General features: G+C 38.4%; 1 protein-coding gene across 1 annotated transcript in view; it reads left to right on the top strand.

Annotated features, from left to right (window-relative positions):
• The window catches only part of LOC136880344 (ubiquitin carboxyl-terminal hydrolase 50), a 199,804-nt gene extending 193,879 nt beyond the window's left edge, over positions 1-5,925 (top strand). The window contains exon 15 of the mRNA XM_068229180.1: positions 5,764-5,925. The gene's annotated coding sequence lies outside the window, so the exon portion shown is untranslated. The remainder of the gene's footprint in view (positions 1-5,763) is intronic.
• The last annotated feature ends 8,269 nt before the right edge of the window (positions 5,926-14,194 follow it).

Raw genomic sequence — 14,194 nt, 5'->3', positions numbered from 1 at the left:
AATGTAGGAAAGGGAAATGTAGAGTAGAGGATAAGAAAAGACGGGTGGAACAGGGTCATGGGAAGGAGAAAAGGGAGGAGGAAGTACCTTCTGCAGCTATCAGGAAAGATAAGGCTGACCAGGAGGCGAGGGGATCAAATGAGGTGGGTAGGGTTGAGGGTCTTGTCATGGGGGATTCCATCGTTAGACATGTGGGGAAAGTGTGTGGAAGAAATGGAACCAGGGTAGAGTGTTATCCGGGAATTAGGATGAGGCAGATGTTGAGGAAAGTAGAAGAGAGAGAGGAAAGGAAGGAGAAGGTGGTAGTGGTTCACGTTGGTACCAACAACGTAAGGCAAGCTGATATAAGTATCAACATAGTTGGAGATGTGTGGGATCTGGTAAATGCAGCACGGGTGAACTTTAAGGAAGCAGAGATTGTTATCAGTGGAATACTGTGTAGGAGATATACTGACTGGAGGGTGATTGGGGATTTAAATGAGACTATGGAGTGGGTATGTGGGAAACTGGGAGTGAAATTTCTAGATCCTAATGGGTGGGTAGGAGATAGGGATCTGCGCTCAGATGGCAATCACTTAAATTGCAGTGGTATGTATAAGTTAGGAAATTTGTTTGGTAGGGTAATAGGGACGTACATTCAGGGAAACGGGGTGGCCTAGGGAGCGGTGATAAGGGAACAGGGAATTGCAAATCAAGTAGAGATGACATAAAAATGTTAGTGTTGAACTCTAGAAGTATTGCAAAAGAAGGAATAGAACTAAGTAATTTAATAGATATATATTTACCAGATATTGTAATAGGAGTTGAATCATGGCTGAGAAATGATATAATGGATGCAGAAATTTTCTCATGGAACTGGATTGTGCATCATAGAGATAGGATAGGAATGGTGGGAGGGGGAGTATTCATTCTGGTGAAAGAAGAATTTGTAAGCTACAAAAAAAGTTCAAGATGACACACATGAAATCCTAGGTGTAAGGCTCATTTCTAAAGATAATAGGCAACCTGATATCTTTGGAGTGTACAGACCAGGAAAGGGTACCCCTGACATGGATTCAGAATTATTTGATAAAATAATCAGCTATGTGGGAAACGACATGGAAAGGAATGTGATTGTAGCGGCAGGTCTGAATTTACCAGATGTCAATTGGGAAGAAGAGCGAACAACAGGAAGCATGACCAACAAACGGCAAATAACTTAATATGGGAAGGACAGCTGATTTAGAAAGTGATGGAACAAACTAGGGGGAAAAATATCCTGGATGTGGTGCTAGTAAAACCAGATGAGCTCTATAGAGAAACTGAATTAATAGATGGTATTAGTGATCATGAAGCTGTTTTTGTTGTAGTTAAAAATAAATGTGATAGAAAGGAATATCTTAAAAGTAGGACTATTAGGTAGTACCATATGGCTAATAACGCAGGCATGAGGCAGTTTCTAAAAAGTAACAATGATCAGTGGAAAGCAGTAAATAAAAATGTAAACAGACTCTGGGATGGGTTTAAAGCAATTGTTGAGGAATGTGAAAACAGGTTTGTACCTTTAAAGGTGGTAAGGAATGGTAAAGACCCACCTTATTTTAATAGAGAAATAAAGAGACTAAGAAGGAGGTGCAGGCGGGAAAGAAATGGAGTTAGAAATGGCTGTGGAAGAAAGGAAAAATTGAAGGAACTTACTAGGAAATTGAATCTAGCAAAGAAGGCAGCTAAGGATAACATGATGGCAAGCATAAGTGGCAGTCATACAAATTTTAGTGAAAAATAGAATAGAATAGAAAAAAGAAAAAAATACTGGATGTAATGTACTGCTTGATATTGTAGATGTTCTAGAAGGCAAAGCATCCACAATACTAACAGAACAATCATTACGTACAAAACAGTTAGCAGCATTTGTGAATGCCTCTGTCACTTTGTACGATATACAAGAGAGTTTTTCACCCTATGAGGCTACAAGGGACAACAGATTAAGATTGACCATGTAAAGCATCTGTCACTCCCTAGTTGTTAATTGCAATAGTGAATAATTCACCTATGATGAGGCTAGCACTTCAAAATCCATGGAAAAATGATGTAAGTTACAGATAATTTCATTTTATGGAAATAAGCTCAAAATGATGATGCATATTTAGGTAGCTTTTAGGGCATTAATGCATACATACTTATACAGTTTTTTGGGCATGAACTTCTGATCCCTAACTATAATCAAATTAGGAGAAATAACCTCCCAAACCCAGCCTGGGATTCTGTTGATAATCTCTTCATGCAATTGTTGATCTTCTCTCTCTGAATATAAGTAGGCCCATACTGTATGTTCTGTACACTTTAAATATCTTTATAGTTTGTATGTTGAGTATTCAGCCTGAAGGCTGGTTTGATCTTCAGCTGTCATAAATGGCCTAGGCATCACTGAAGAGGCATACTAGCGATATAAGGAATGAGGTGGTTTCCCCATTGCTTTCTTTGTTGAGATAGAAGTCACTATTTCATATCAGTGTACCAAACCCACTGAAATGCATGCATCAACCAATCATATTAGCAACATTTTCCCACTGTTCACAATAGAGACTGGCTGTATAAGGAATGGCATTACTAGCATTGCTCAGTCACTTTCTGTTGTCAAAGCCAAAGATGACACTAAGACAAATGAATGAAAATGACATATTTGTTTTAGCCCACACCAGAAGACGGAGCACATTGAAAACACTAGGTCTTGCCAGTAAAGGCACATCTTTGCAGTACGGCACATACATGAACATTAAATGGCAAAAGTTCTATCAATCACAATCAATCACTACTGATCTGCATTTAGGGCAGTCGCCCAGGTGGAAGATTTCCTATCTGTTGTTTTCTTAGCCTTTTCTTAAATGATCGTAAAGAAATTAGAAAATTATTGAACATTTCCCCTGGTAAGTTATCCCAATCCCTAACTCCCCTTCCTATAAATGAATATTTACCCAAATTTGTCCTCTTGAATTCCAACTTTATCTTCATATTGTGATCTTTCCTACTTTTAAAGACACCACTCAAACTTATTCGTCTACTGATGTCCTCCCATGCCATCCCTCCACTGACAGCTCGGGACATACCACTTAATTGAGCAGCTCGTCTCCTTTCTCCCAAGTCTTCCCAGCCCAAACTTTGCAACATTTTTGTAACGCTACTCTTTTGTCGGAAATCACCCAGAACAAATCAAGCTGCTTTTCTTTGGATTTTTTCCAGTAATCAAGTAATCAAGTAATCCTGGTGAGGGTCCCATACACTGGAACCATACTCTAGTTGGTGTCTTACCAGAGACTTATATGCCCTCTCCTTTACATCCTTACTACAACCCCTAAATACCCTCATAACCATCTGCAGAGATCTGTACGGTACCCTTTATTAACAATCATATTTATGTGATTACCCCAATGAAGGTCTTTTCTTATATTAACACCTAAATACTTACAATGATCCCCAAAAGGAACTTTCACCCCATCAACACAGTATTTAAAACTGAGAGGACTTTTCCTATTTGTGAAACTCACAACCTGACTTTTAACCCCATTTATCATCATACCATTGCCCACCGGCCATCTCACATCTTTTGAGGTCACCCTGCAGCTGCTCACAATGTTGTAACTTATTTATTACTCTGTAAAGAATAACATCATCTGCAAACAGCCTTATCTCTGATTCCACTTCTTTACACATATCATTTATATATATAAGAAAACATAAAGGTCCAATAATACTGCCTTGAGGAATTCCCCTCTTAATTATTACAGGGTCAGATAAAGCTTCGCCTACTCTAATTCTCTGAGTTCTATTTACTAGAAATATAGCCACCCATTCAGTCATTCTTTTTTCTAGTCCAGTATCACTCATATTTGCCAGTAGTCTTCCATGATCTACCCTATCAAATGCCTTAGATAGGTCAATAGCAATACAGTTCATTTGGCTACCTGAATCCAGGATATCTGCTATATCTTGCTGAAATCCTACAAGCTGAGCTTCAGTGGAATAACCTTTCCTAAAACCAAACTGCCTTCTGTCAAACCAGTTATTAATTTTGCAAACATGTCTAATATAATCAGAAAGAATGCTTTCCCAAAGCTTACATACAATGCATGTCAAACTGACTGGCCTGTAATTTTCAGCTTTATGTCTATCACCCTTTCCTTTATACACAGAAGCTACTATAGCAACTCCATTCATTTGGTATAGCTCCTTCAACCAAACAATAATCAAATACGTATTTCAGATATGGTACTAGGCCCTATATCCCAATCTAATGCCTGTAGTATATCCCCAGAAATCTTATCAATTCCAGCTGTAACAAAAGGAATGTTCTCGATTACTTCATGGTTCTTCTTTTTCTTCTTCTTCAACAGACATAGCTATCACACTAATTCTTTCACATCTTCCATCATGTTTCATTTTCTTTCTACAAACATATTATCATTTATACATATAAAAATTGCAAGATAAAAGATATTTGCTATGTTTATCTATGTTTATCATTTTTCTTCTTCTGTACATTCCTTATTTTCTTTGCAGAGTATTCAGATATGTCACCACATAATTTCCAGCCCCCTGTGGGTGGGGGACACAGATGAAGGATACACCCACAGTGTCCCCTGCCTGTCGTAAGAGCCAACTAAAAGGGGCGACCAAGGGATGATAGAATTAGAACCATGAGACTACTTGTAATTAGAACTACCAAGCGGGGAACACCATGGGTCGCTTTTACTTGTGCATAGTACCACTATGTTAGGTACACAATAGGTTTGTGATTAGTAGCGACAGTGTGTGCTTCTGGCTGGGTTTTTACAGTACCTATGATTAGTACCACTATATGAGCGACACCATGGTTCTGCCTTGCCTGTGATTAGTACCCACTATGTGAGGAACACCACGGAATAGTACGAGTTCCTGTGGTTAGTGCACTTATAGTATATGAGGAACACCATCCGTCTGCGTTGCCCGTAAATGGTGCCACAATGTGAGGAACGCCATAGGTCTGTGTTACATGTGCGCATTAAATTACCTTTGAGTTGTACCATAATGTGTGGAATACCGCGAGTCTATGCTACTTTTGATTAGTATCGCAACATGACAAATATCATGGTTCTACTTTCCTAGCAATAAGTACCATTATGAGGGACTGACGACCTGGATTTTGGACCCTCTTAGACTACAAGCATCATCAATTCAGTATTGTGCTTTAGAAGCAGTCCCTTGGTCAGTAATACTATTGTTTAATGCTAGTTTCTGGGAATGTGGGGCATTGCAGTTTGGATCCACTGATTGTTTTAAATTTGTATCCATCCATTCATTCTTCACCATCACTATTTGAATTCTGGTCAGTGGAGGATTTTTGACTTTTAAATTGTCATTACATTTTGTACCACTAGGGGCCGATGACCTAGATGTTAGGCCCCATTAAACAACAAGCATCATCATCATCATCATCATCATCATCATCATAATTTCCATATTTGATAACATTCCAAAGCTCATGTTGAATTCTGACAATAATAATTTCACATTTGCAGTATGTTACTTTGTTGTGACATCATGTGTTTCAAGGGCAAACTAAAGCTGTATTTCTGAGTAGTGAACCAATAGTCTAGATTTTGGTTTACCAACAAAATAAATGCTGAATTATGGTATGCCTGTGCCTGGAGACTAATGTGGCCTACTGTAAAATACCACTACAAAAATATTTCTGATATGCAAACACACTGTAATATCATACTAAATTGTGCTTGTGTTTATTTTCAGGAAAGGACTTACAGAACAAAGGCAAAGGCATGAAGTTTTTGGCATAAGTAACAAGACTTTGTTCAACACTGAAGCCTCCCCTTGAGCCAATGATAATTTATTTTGTCAGCATCATATTATTTCAAAGTTTGTTTAATATGTAATAAATTATATTAGTCTAGATCTCTTTCTCTGGTTTCTTTTCACTTGCAAATACATAAAAGGGGCATATGTAATCTGACATCACTCATTTTGTTATAGTGACACCATAAAAAGAAGTGTGAAACATTAACAACTAGCTAAAATCAAAAAGAAAAATGTATAAATGCCTTTTAATTCCTATCCATCAGCTTTGAAAATATTAGAGAAGTAAGTGACAAGACATTTTTCAGTAGTTTTCAAATCAAGCTATCAAACAGTATAAATGACCTGAATTTTTTGAGAAACATTTTCAGTTATGATCAGCTGTTTGTTACCATTCCAGTAAATGTATCAATAGACTGTAATGGATCTCATAAAACACCTTTCTATGAATGAGCAAAAGTTGTTCATTTTTGAAACCACTTGGGAAGGTCTTGGCTAACTCTTCCATATTTCAGGAACTCTCATATTCTAAATTTGTAAGCCATAACTCATCTCCCTTCATGATTTTATCCAAGAGCTCATATCTCCCATGTTTCACTGACACCAAAATCCAAATTGACATCATTTAAGTCTGCCATGCCTTTTATCCAGTGTGAATGATGATGAATGATCATAGGTAATAAATTTCATATTAATCTGTATTGAAGAGCAATATAATGTAAAATAAAAGCTAAGGGTTTCCACCTGTTCAATAGTATTCGTTGTAACGTTAAAAAAGTTACATACATTTATTGAAACTTGTTTCAGTCGTACTTGAGACCATCATGTCAAAATCGATATAAAGTTAAGGCAAGACATGAATTATAGATAACATTTATGAAGCAAGCATTGCACTGAATTTTATTTATAATTCATGTCTTGCCTTAACTTTTTATTGATTTTGACTGATGAAGGTAGCTGTGTTTGGTGATAGCCAAGGAAGGGGAATTGCGGGAGTGATTAACGACGAGAATATAGCAGCAACCAGAGAAATATATCCAGGAGCTTCTATCAGCAGTGTTGTGGAAAACGTAGAAGCAGCAACTAGGAACTTCGGGAGCGGCGATGCAGTGCTTATCATCGGTGGGACGAACGACGTAGCTCACGACGACGCCAAGAATGTAAGATCACAACTTAAAAATACACTAGGGAAGCTGACCCACACTAACGTTTTTGTAGTGAACGTGCCCCACAGGCATGATTTGAGTAGAGACTCGTGTGTGAACATTGAAGTGGACAAGGTCAATACAGATATTGTTAAAATTTGTAAACATTTTCGGAATACCCAGGTTATTGAATGCAGCAGTTTTGAGAGATACTGTTATACAAAACATGGCCTCCATCTAAACAATTCAGGTAAACGAAAGATAGCAAATATTGTTCTAGATTTTATTAATCTTAAGATATGTACTGTAAAACAGGCAACTCCCTTGAGTTATAATACTGACCAGAAAAACTAGTAGAAAGAGCCAGCTGTACTTCAAGCTGGCTCAGTCAACTAGAAAAAGAAACTCAGGAAAGTAAGAAATTTCAAGTTACCCAATTGCAACAGTCAAGTTTTAGGGAGGAAGGGGGTCTGAGATTGCTCTTGGTAAACTGTCAAAGTGTAGTAAATAAACAATTAAAATTCAGTACATTGATGGAATCTTATGAGACTGATGTGGTGATAGGAGTGGAATCGTGGTTGAAAGAAGGGGTGGGTAATAGAGAAGTATTTCCAGAAGGGTACACAGTCTATCGTAGAGACCGAGGAGATAAAAAGGGAGGGGGGGGGGGTGTTTATTCTGGTGAAGGAAACTTACTGTTCACATGAATGGTTTACCGATGAAAGGGATGAAATATTAGGGATAAAATTAGTTTGTGATAATATGAAGGAGGTGGGAATTATAGGAACATACAGGCCTGGAAGAGAGGAAAGAGACATGGAAATATTTGAGAAAATAATAGATTATACTCATAAAAACAATAATAATGATATGGTAATAATTGGGGGAGATCTAAATTTGCCTGAAGTTGAATGGAATGGAGCTGCAAGTGAAGCCCATGAACAGAAACTGGCAAATAAATTAATTTGGGAGGGAGGATTTACACAAGTAGTACAAGAACCGACTCGTCTCAATAACTTACTAGATGTATTCTTGGTTAAACCATGGGAAATTGTTCATAAACTGAGGTAATTGAAGGAATAGGAGACCATAAGGCTGTAATAATGGATGTAGGACTCGTACCAAAAAGGCTTAATAAGAGGGTCACACAAGACAAGAAATTGTACAGAAAAACTAAAGTTGATGAATTTGGGACTTACCTTAAATCACAATTCAGTTGTTGGATAAGTGAAGGGAGTAACGTGGATACACTTTGGGCTAAATTTAAAGGAATCATTTGGGAAGGAGAGAAGAGATTTGTACCTGTTAAGAAGGGTAAAATGACCTCGGACCCTGTTTATTATACAAGGGAAATAAGAAAATTAAAAAGAAAATGTAGAATAGTAAACAGGAAAATCAAAGAGGGTAGGGAGAGTAGAGAAACTAGAAAACAGCTAATGAGGGAACTGAATAGAGTGAAAAAGGAAGCAAAAGAGAATTATATAAATGGCATACTTCAAGAGGGTAATGACCACAAAGGGAAATGGAAAAAGATGTATTCATATATCAGGAATCAAGAAGGAAAAGGAATCCAAATTCCTACAATGGTGGGAGAAGGGGGTGAACACTATTTAACAGATACTGAGAAAGCAAACCTATTTAGTAGGGAATTTAGAGATTCAGTAGATGATTGTCAAGAGTTGGAAACCGAAACAGAAGATAGAGAGGGAGAGAGACAGAGGGAAACAAGAAGCTTCTCATTCACAAACGAAGATATTTGCAGCATCTATTGCAAAACAAAAGTGTTGGCACCAAGAATTGTATGAAACATTTTAGTTGTACTTAGTGATCCAAAAGAGTGTAGCAACTTTTTTTTTTTCTGTGGCTACTGATACATCAAATTATAAGAACAAAAAATATTTCCTGTGGTAATTAGATATTTTGAACCTTTTGTTGTCATAAAAATAGTTAATATTGTGGAACAAGCTGATAAGATAGGTGGTATTCATACTTCGATTTTTAAAAAATCTTGAATTGTACTCTTTAAATGGTAATATTATTCATCTTATTGCAATGACAGTGTTAGTGTTAATTATGGAATTAACAAATCTACAGTGACATTTTTATGAGATAATGACAAAATATTTAAAGCAAACTACTGAGTGAGTTGGCAATGTGGTTAGGGTTGCACATCTGTGAGCTTGCATTCAGGAGATAGTGGGTTCGAACCCGACTGTAGGCAGCCCTGAAGATGCTTTTGCGTGGTTTCCCATTTTCACACCAGGCAAGTGTTGGCACTGTACTGTACCTTAATTAAGTCCACAGTCGCTTCCTTCCCACTTCTAGACATTTCCTATTCCACCCTCGCTATAAGAACTACTTGTATTGGTGCGACGTAAAGAAAATTGTAAAAAAAAAAAAAATAATAAAGTGCAAGGAATGTTGTATGTAAGGAAATCCTTCAATGAATATTTACCTCATTGACTGTCATGTCTTGACAATTTCATCTAGTTAAATATGAAATTCTTTATTTTCACTTAGAAATAGATATACAGTATACAAAGGATATATTTAATGCTGAGTGTACTCAGACACTCGCAGAATGCTTCACAGAAATTACACAATTTTCGAGAAGCTTTGAGGTTAACACGTCAACCAAATCAAACCGACAGCCGTGCTCACAGGCATGTGAATGTTCATAGTCCTGTCCTCAGAACACACATGATGTCCCTTCTGATGAAAATTACCATCTGGCTTAAAATATTATCATCAAAGTGTATTTTACTTTACAGCAAATTTTAAAAAAAGAAGGTAACTTAGTAAAAGGTATTAACTTACAAAGAACATGAAGGGGATTCTGAAAACATGACCGTACAATTTTTTCCATATAATAGACAAGTACCATGAGCCACCAGCATATTCAGTTATAAGCAAAAGCGAAGTCACCTCCGTACAGGCCATGAATGCCCTTGGAGGGGTGGAAGGTAAAGGCTTCCACTATTGTTAACCTCGGCACATGATGGGGTAGAGTGGTTAGCTCTACGCCCGGCCGCCTTTGCCCCCAGGAATTAACCTGGTACTCATTTTTGCTGTAGGCTGAGTGAACCTCAGGGCCATATGGACCTCCGGAAGTGGAAATCTCGTTTCTTAAATTTTACGACTTCCTGACGGGGATTCGAACCCACATCCTTCCGGGTGAACCGAACACGCCTTTACCGCCTCGGCCAGGCAGCCCCTATTCAATTATAAACTTATGGTATTTTGGAATTGAAGATTCTCTTATGCATTGGGCTAGTCCCAATCTAATTGAAACAAACAAAGAAAAATACGACAACATGACTTTTATTTGTGAGCTCCAGGAAAAAGTGGAGTAAATCATTACTGATGTTTGCTCATGTAAGTTTAGTTATATCTCTTTTCTCCACTCAGAACCACAACAAAATTACTTACATCATAATTTTCCATTAATATTTCACTATGCTTATATTAACCTTTACTTATATCACAATTCTCACATCAAGATGTGACCTAAACCAACTGAACCAGAAAATAATCTGAATTTGGCCAAATATAGACTTATGTTGGCTCTTCTCTGGGACTCACAATATTATGATTTATACAAAGGGCACTAGGAAAGTTTTGCAATACACAAAACTGGTTGGCTGGACACCCCCGTTATAGTGAGGGATGAAAAGAGGGGTGAAAACCAGTCTAGAAGACAGCAAGGCACAACCATCACACCAGTTGTTACCAAGCATTGGGATTGAATTCAAGTTAAGATGTCAGTGTGGTCTAAAGGTGAATACCGCGCAATTATCCGTTACAATTTTGCTCGTGGATTAACTGTTTCCAGTGCCTGGAGGAAATGACTCCTCTGCTGGGGAATAAACGTCCACATCGGGCAAAAATTTTCTACTGGTATAAAGAGTTCCAGAGGAGAAATTTTGGGGTTGAAGATGATCCTCGTTCTGGGCGACCATCTGAATCAGTGACTGAAGAAAACATTGAAGCTGTGAGGAAAATGTTGCAGCAAGAGAGGCGATTGACATATCAGCAGGTATAAGAGACCCTCCACATCCCTGCACCAGCTATTCATTCAATTCTATACTACCATTTCCACGTTAGAAAGGTTTGTTCTCTTTGGGTGCACCATTCACTTTCAGAGGAACAAAGGGCACATTGAGTGAAATGGTGTTGAATAATGCTAAAACAGTTTGAAAATGGGACTTAGCATAACGTCAATAGCATTGTTACAGGTGTAAAACTTGGCTTTATTATTACAATGTCCCAACTAAATCCCAGAACAAGCTGTGGCTGTTTGAAGATGAGGGTACTCCTGTGACTGTGCAAAAGTCAAGGTCAGTGAAGAAAAGGATGATTGCAGTATTCTTCACTAAACGGGGCATCCTCACTTGGGTTGTGCTAGAAACACAAAGGACAATTACTGCAAAGTGGTACAGTGGGACTTGTCTGCCTCAGGTCATCCAGGCTCTCAAGCTGCTCCGTCCAAGGTCACGGCTCAACACTTGGCTCTTACATCATGACAATGCTCCAGCACATCGTGCTAATGTAACAATTGATTTTCTTGCCAGATCAGGGTTGACTGTGCTTGATCACCCTCCATACAGTCCTGATCTTGCCCCATGTGACTTCGCACTCTTCCCAGAAGTGAAGATGAAGCTGAAAGGGCGGCGTTTTGCATCCGACGAGGAGCTTCTGGCAGTATGGGATCAAGAGTGTGAAAATGTAACCGAAGAAATGTGGCAGAGTTGGTTCAGTGACTGGTTTCAACATATGGAGAAGTGTATTGAGTGCGGTGGAAATTATTTTGAAAAAGTCTAAAGCGGTCAAAACTTGCAAAACTTTCCTAGTGCCCTTTGTATATTTGCCTGCTCCCAAATAAAAATGCATCATAGTGCTGAAAAGTGATGTGAGACGGCCCTGTAAAATTTCTGGAAGAGAAACAAGTTAATTTAAGATATATTAACAAAAGTAAAATTTATATTATCCCATTACCTAGGGCAAAACTCCCGTGAGGAGCGAGAGCTTGGAATGGACACGTCCACCTTGACAGAGAACCAAGTGGACGCTAACTTTGTGTCTTAGGATATAAACCCCACAGTTTGCATGTAACAAGGAAACCAGTCGACTATTCACTTGTGGAATTTGACAGAGCAGCGCTTGCATCGTCTTAGATGAGGGTTTTAATTTTAATTTCGTGTGGCTATTTCTAGCCGAGTGCAGCCCTTGTAAGGCAGACCCTCCGATGAGGGTGGGCGGCATCTGCCATGTGTAGGTAACTGCGTGTTGTTGTGGTGGAGGATAGTGTTATGTGTGGTGTGTGAGTTGCAGGGATGTTGGGGACAGCACAAACACCCAGCCCCCGGGCCATTGGAATTAACCAATGAAGGTTAAAATCCCTGACCCGGCCGGGAATCGAACCTGGGACCCTCTAAACCGAAGGCCAGTATGCTGACCATTCAGCCAATGAGTCAGACTTAGATGAGGGTGAAACATTCTCACACCCTTGGACAGTTTCTGGGGCACTCTGACACTTGCCAGAACATCATGAACAAGGGTTCTTTCTGGCATCATTCCCACACTCTCTGATGTTGACCAGAACATCGTTTCTCCTGGTGCCAGAAAGACATGAGAAACAAAGAGCCGGGCTTTCTTTTGGGTGATTAAACAGTTCCCTTCTCAATTTCACTGCGTAGAACAAAGGTTCAGTTTTCTTTATAATAATAAACTGATACAAATTTGCTTCTCTAAAACATTCTGATTAGCCTTAATTCGAACAATTTCTTCAACTTTATCTTCAACTATTCTTATTCTGGTATAACATTTCTTGCTCTTTTCAACAAATTCCTTCCTAACTATATTAAATTGATCTTCAATTTTCTTAATCAGTTCCAAGCATTAAACTTCTATTTACTTACTGACTTCCTGAATTTCCCTGCTTTGCTAGTCAAAATTTCAGTTTAATTAATCTATTCTACCATTTAGATCCCTACTTAAACTATCAATTTTAGTAAACAATTCAACACTCTGATTATTGATTTTATTGTTCACTGCATTCAATTCACCCTTCAATTCCTTGCTTTGATTATCAATTTTACTGGACAATTCAGTATTCTGCTTATCGATTTCACTGGACAATTTAAGACTCTGATTAATAAGCTACTGAAGTATGCTAGAAATGGAAGCCTCTCCTTGATCTATTTCCTTAATCCGTTTGATGGGCGATGAGGCAAGATGTGCAGCTACAAGTCGCTTGCTCGGCGGGGAACGCGGATATATCCGCCAATCCAAATTATTCTTTTTTCTCAGTTGCCTGCCTGCAGAGGTTTGTTTCCTTCTCAGCAGCATATTCTAGATGAGTCTGCCTTCTGATGTGAATGTTTTCAACTATGTTCTCCAAATACTAATGTTGTGATGTTTGGGACATCACTGAATGTTTTTAATTATTGAACTATATATTTAATTGATAATATGTATATATTTAATCACTGATAGGTCATTTTAAATTAATATGTATATATATAGGGCTTTTATCATCCATTTCAATCATCATTTCATTTCTTTGTATCGCGGCTATAACGTATTCTGAACGAACAAATTATTGGGTAAAGTATTTCAACATCACGCATATTTATAACTTGCAGTAAATTTTCCAATAGCCGTTGTGAGGTGACCAGAGTCAGCAGGCTAATTTCAGCCCAATCCCAGGAAAAGTACGTCATCGAGATTACGAGAGACCTTACCCTCTCCACCTCATGAAAAGACAGTTGATACATTATTAACACCCACTTTTCAAACTCGGCTTGGGGACGCTTTATTTCAGCGGGAAAGTTCAGCCTATGCGAATGAACGTAATGAAGCAACGTGATGGATGCACAGCTATACAAGGGAGAAGGGATGAGACCTCGAATCTTACTGGACCATGTGATATGGCTGATGGAAGGAGACTTTTGAACCAATATATACCACCGACAAGGGCTGGAGAGGACACTAACTCTCATTTGGACTCTCATTCAGACTCACATTCAGATTCGGAGATTCGGACATTCTGATTCTGATTTTCACGCTTGGAAGATACTCTTACTACGATTCTACGTCTACACATCGGAGAAGATTTTAACTTAGTTCACTTCGCATCTGAGTATATTCTACTCAAAAGTTACTCTCATTGGGACTTGTTATCTCAATGACGAGAGGTAGTCAACGGGAGACCGGTTCTGACT

Source organism: Anabrus simplex, chromosome 1, assembly GCF_040414725.1.
Source record: "Anabrus simplex isolate iqAnaSimp1 chromosome 1, ASM4041472v1, whole genome shotgun sequence".
Lineage (NCBI taxonomy): Eukaryota > Metazoa > Arthropoda > Insecta > Orthoptera > Tettigoniidae > Anabrus > Anabrus simplex.
This window is presented reverse-complemented; position numbering and strand designations above follow the sequence as displayed.